Raw genomic sequence first — 6139 nt, forward strand, 5'->3', positions numbered from 1 at the left:
CCGGCGACAAACGTACTTGGAGGAGCAGAAGCAGGAAGCTTAACAGTTGAGGCATTCAAAGAAAAGCCGTGATGAGCAAATTGAGAGCTACAGACACAATAAAAGGAAATTACAAATGACTATTGCTTATTTGGTGGTGAAAAGCTGAGGCAACAGATGACATCCCATACACTGTCAAACCAAACAGTATTCAAAAACTGCAAATGTTGCAGGTCCAAGTAGTTAATTGTGCTATTGCAGAAAAACTTTGAGCGCTTTCTTGAAATGCTTCCTTGTGTGCGTTTAGTGATGGGCGGTGAAAGGCAAATTAGCAGCCTTTCAAATGTTTGAAATCAGTGAAATGCGATTTGTTTTGTATTCTTTTGTTTGCATTAAAGTTAACGATGTTGTTGAACAAGTTATTGCCTGTCCAAACTACTAAAAAAATTGCACGAGGCCCTTGAAGTTACTGTGTCGGGGCCTCGAAAGTTCTTGAAAACCATTGCATTTTTTTCTTCAATATTGCTACGAACCCAGTAGAACAACTGTCATGGAGTAAAAACCTTGGCTGAACAGGGGCTTATACGAAGAGCACAGGAAGACTAGAAATGCAGTAGTAGGCATGGAGGGCCCTGAAAAAAATGTGCCACATCTGCTCGTCTGCCGTATGTTTCTGCATTGACTGTCACATTTTTAATAGAAGTGCACTTACTGTTCTACTCCAATAAACGCAACATTACCAACTCCAGTGTGGGGCAGTCCTTCAGCCAGTGCAAACTTTTTCTGTACATCCCTGTTAGCTCTGTCATTTTTCCAGCATTGTAGTACAAGATTTGTTAAACTGGTTTCGCAGAATATGAGCAGTATACTCTTAAATTAGCTGTTTATTTGTACGCACAAGTTCAGGTTCTCAGTTTGGTTGCATGACAAATTGCCATACCTCAATAGATACAACAAAAAATGTTATTAGAGTTTAATAAAATCCAAACAGTAATAGTCACAACAATATAATGACATACATTTCTTTTGGTACGTATACAGCCCATGTCTTGACACTGTATAAGTTCAACTATACATCGCAAGTACTGTGTCCTGACCACTATTACTCACAGGTGTAAAACCAACAAAGCAGTTCTTTAAAAATATCACAGCGCTTAGTGACGTACAGGCTGTAACTCCCTTGTAAAAGCTTAATACAAACACATGAGCACACAGAAAGCTAGCAGTGGGCCTACATGGAAATACCACCCCCTCAATACTAATTCACAAGTGTAAAACCAACCAAGCAGTTCTTTAAAGAATATCACAATGCTTAGTGACATACATTTTGTAACTAGCTTATATAAGCTTTATACAAACATGAGAACATACACAAAGCTACCGGTGCACCTACATAGAAGTGCGGCCATCTGAACACTATTATTTGCAAGTGTAAGCTCAACAGAACAGTTCGTTATAGTGACGCCCATTTTGTAACTGCCTTATACAAGCTTAGTACAAGCACAAGAATGAGGAAAAAAATAAATTAAGAACTTGCTCTATGAATACACAAACAGATCAGCACAAATGGTAAACACCGCTTTGAAGACACTTGACCGTGACAAAGCGCAGTGCTGTGCCGGTTGAAACTGCCATCCACAAAAGTATTGAGCAATGCTTAAACCACACGCAATAAAGTGCAGAAAGACTGCGTCTCTAATGTACCTATTTTGATTCTAATTTCTTGAATATAGGGCTCTCTTGCAGATAAGGCATCTGATCCAACTGACCTGATTTTACACCTGCTAAATGCATACAATGCACTCAGATATAACTGGTAATAATAATTATAAAAGACATTTAAAAACTTGATAGTATGATGAAGATGCATGACTCGAAAAGTTCTGTCCCCCTCATACGTGTTAAAAAGGTGCAAGTACGGCACATGTTCTTTTTATTCCGCAATTTTTGCATTAATGGACACCCGGGAACCTCGAACCCACAAAAACAGAAGATACTGCTGTGTTGATAGTGTTATGAATAATTTTTTGTGAAAGCTTTTTACAGTCAAATTGCAGTCTCGTTTCTGGAGGTTGAGCTGTATCATGCAAAATAACATGGAAAGTGGTCACATGGGAGCATGACACTATGCCATAATGTTCGTTTCAGTTGACTCTCTTGCCCTACAAGTCACTGCTCACTGTGACCAGTGATGGAACAGCAGTGTCTGTGTGATTTTCAACACACTTCTGTCCTATGCCATCCTTACCAGAGTTGGTGGCACATAGATACCCAAATTTCGATAGTGTTGCTTTCTCAGGTGGTTGTTTTTGATTTGCTTAATATCAGTTGGCACTTCAGCTGCATCAAACTTCTTTTTTACCTCTTCAACAACAACATAAACAACAATCTTATGACACCTGTGTTGTCCTTCTAGTTGCCTACAAAAACCAGTTAATCTAACAACAGTGACAGTCTCTACTATCTTCTAATGTAGAAGATGTGTGTCCCACCATGTGTTCCACATTGTTGTCGCTATGTGGGCTGGCTGGGGAGGCAACAACTGTAATATGTTTTCATATCTTAAAGTGATGCTTGTACTGTGTTATAACACTTAACTTAGTCTTGCACTTGCTGCACAAGAACACTGGCTCACAGTTGTGGTGAAAAGCTTTTGTATGTTGAGCAAATGAGTTGTATGCACTACAAAAAAAGTCACAGTGATAGCACACATGTTGCTCTACCAGGCCTGGTGCGGTTCCTTCTGACACTGCTGCTGATGCTGACACACTGCTGCTTGCCTCATAGACTGTTGCAGCTGCAGTAGACATGGCCGTCTCTGTATCTATTGCAGCCGTGCCACCTGTCATGGTAACTTCAGGTGGTATCGGGCTCACTTCTGCAACAGAGATGTCGTTTGCCCCTTGAGGGCTCTCGTCATCAGGGCCAATAATTTCGTAGGCATTGTCTCCTGCATCGAAGAACCAATAAGAACGGCCTGAATTAATAAACATAGCTCTAAAAAGTACGGACATCAAAACTTAACCACAAGCTTTGCACATCAGTGACCAGGCTTAATGAATAATACTTGCAGGAGGAGTTACACAATTGTGTGTGTACATTACAGTTAAGCCTCATTAGAAGAGATACTCAAGAGGCACGGGAAACATGTCTCTCGAAACCAAAAATTTTAAAACACTGAGGAGCCAGACTAGATCACTTTATTATGCATCATCACTAAAGTATGTTTAGATATATCTGAACGAATAATTGCTCAGGGTGGCTTAAAGGGCCCCTAAACCACTTCTAGACATTTTTTGAACACTTCAAGTAAACACGCGCATCAAAATCAGAATGCCGTCACAATTGACGATGCCAAACGCCACAGTGCGTAGCACTGTGGGAGCACCACAATATGAAGAAAACGACCCCGTGCGCCTTTCTGGACCTATCCTGCACCCCCCCAGTTTGTCCTCATGACATAAGGAAACAACTTGATTGCAGTAATGGCTGCATGTGATCTGAGTTGATTGAAACAAACAATACGTAAGGTTTCCCTGTATGTAATTTTATCAGAGTGCTTTTTAGATGTCCTGCTGGCGATTCTGGCTGCACGATGTTTATCATCCTTTTTGGCACGATTCCTTTCTTTTCCACTCCACTCTTTTTTCTGGTTTTCTCCCCTTTCCCTTCCCCCTTGTGTAAAATAGCACACCTGAAGTATCAAATCTGTTGAATTATTGTGTGTATCAAACCTGTTAACATGCGGGCTTCTCTGTGGTCTGTGTTGTATTTTTGCGCTGTACAAGTCAATTCAAAATGAAAGATGGAATGTCCCTGCCTTTAGTTTAATTGTATATATATATATATATATATATATATATATATATATATATATATATATATATATATGTGTGTGTGTCTCTCTCATGTTTGGAAATATATGTACATTCAGGAGTGCCTGCATGCTTTTCTCCCCTGCTCCAGTGACGAAAAGGAGAGCCTTTTTATGTACCATAGTAAAACATTCACAGGTTTTCACTGTGCCCATTACATCACTTATCATATGGATCTGTCACAATACAGAGTAGCAGTGGTCCATAATACTAAGCCATCCCAACATAACTATAAATTAGCACATACCGACATGCTGTGAAACAGCTGTTGCAAAGCCGCTGGTGCTGGCAATTTCTGCAGCACTGCAGTGGTACAGCCGAGTGCCACCTGTATAGTGACAAATGCATATGCATGTTAGCAACTCACTAGTTGCTGATGGTTTCATAAGCTTTACACTACGCAATAAAGTAATCTAGACAACTTTGTTGGAACAAATACACATAATTAGGATACCATTTAAAGACTAACACGATTAATTGCCCCCAATCCCTCACTCACTAAGGGATAATACTACTGAAACATCGGTGGAGAGCTCAGATTAACACAGCCCATAAAGGACAAGCTTTCTTTGAGGAAAACAGCTATAACAGCTTGATCATTTTATGTGCTAGCTTTGATTTAAATGTCATGCAGTACTATAAAATATGAAGTGCCGCATTTCTAGCAGTAGAAGGCGTCGTCAGCCTCATGGTACAACTGATTTTTGCACTGTTTGTGTCAGTGAGCCGACACATACAAAGAAAACCGAATTCACACATACATATACAGTGCCAAGTGCACTCGTCCTTCTGAAAACGCAGCCACCAGTTCCAATGCTGCTGAAAGGAAAGGTTATATAGAGTGCAAGACTGCATGGAACTACCACTTATGACTGTAAGTGTATGATCTGCTGATTGGAGAGGTAGTCACATGCTATTTCTAGTCTCTTTTAGAAGCATTACTAAAGGATGAATTAAAATCTATTCATAAGTCACGAATTTCACGCATCCAGAGTTTGGTTAAATAACTTGTGAGAAAAAGACATGTTTACCTGGAATAGCAACCTTTTTTCCCGCTGCAAAATTTTCCTTCGAATTAATAAAATAACTTTACAGCGTCATAATATATTGTGTTTCTCGCAACTACTTACCGGCAGTGGCGAGTTACAGTGTTTATATCTGACTCATTGGGCGACAATACTGCCAAACACAAATGCTTCACGAACACGAGAACACGTCCCTGGCAGAGAATAGCAATGCCTCTGTGAGACATGATCGCACCTTTGTGGTCAAAATGTACATTAGAACGACGCCACCATCTCATTAAAAAAAAGCCTCAGTACAAGGCAGCAGCCAACTGCTTAATGTGAAATTGCAACTGATGTCCACTTACTGGTGGCCTGTGTTCGAGTCGCTTCTGGCAGTTGACTGGGTGCTGAGAAATGCACGTCCTGGGTTGTCCCTACAAAACATACAGGGTTATGTCAAATGTTGAAAATATATATACACCGGCATTTCATAAGTTGCAAAACAAATGAGTAAACTAATAAACAACTGTAATGTAAACAGAGTACACATGATAAGATAGGCTGTCAACTGGTAATGCATTACGCGAAAAACCTAATGCATAGGAAAGACTATATTTATACACACGAAGGTGACACACAATTTAATTCGCTCTAGGTTTTTCCGTGCAGTATATTCAATTTATTATGTCTTGTGGTTAGAGCAAAATTAGTGTAAATTACGCACTAAATTATGTACCCTGTAAGACTTTTCTTCAATATGCACCTGTGCGCGCTTCGAATGAGTAGCGTTGTAAAATTGACATACATGGCATTTAACATAGTTGCTGAACACGGATTTCCTTTGCCCTGTGTCGTGTACAGTGAGCTACATATATCTGCCCCCCCCCCCTTTTTTGTACTAGCCATACTGCGTGCCACTGCACCTATACGCACGTCAATAAACCTCACGACACAGAAATAAAAAAAAAGCGCCGATCACTCATGCCTGCATGTTGTAGGGGGCCTAACCTAACCAAGCATGGGCTGTTGCTTTTTATAGTAAACACAGGCACCGTGCTCATTGCAAGTATGTATGATGTCACTAAGCAAATATGCAATTTCATTGTACCACTATATTTTTATAACATGGATGTATCTGTTGAGAGGCAAGACAAAAAGCAGTCACTTCTCAGAACTAATCAGCTTTTTTAAAACACATTTCTAACTTTTCAATGACAGTTGCTGCTATGTGTTTGTCTCCAGAGAGCATACTTGATTTGACTTTCCAATCGGAGACAT

At 40.0% G+C, this 6139-nt stretch overlaps 1 long non-coding RNA gene across 1 annotated transcript; it reads right to left on the reverse strand.

Annotated features, from left to right (window-relative positions):
- Positions 1 to 2822: 2822 nt before the first annotated feature.
- LOC140218358 (uncharacterized) lies at positions 2823 to 5823 on the reverse strand. The gene is made up of 3 exons (XR_011894637.1): positions 5227 to 5823; positions 4102 to 4182; positions 2823 to 2929 (listed from the first exon to the last, which is right to left on the reverse strand). It is a non-coding gene; the product is annotated as an uncharacterized lncRNA (long non-coding RNA).
- Positions 5824 to 6139: the final 316 nt, after the last annotated feature.

Source organism: Dermacentor andersoni, chromosome 5 (genome assembly GCF_023375885.2).
Source record: "Dermacentor andersoni chromosome 5, qqDerAnde1_hic_scaffold, whole genome shotgun sequence".
NCBI classification, from domain to species: Eukaryota; Metazoa; Arthropoda; class Arachnida; order Ixodida; family Ixodidae; genus Dermacentor; species Dermacentor andersoni.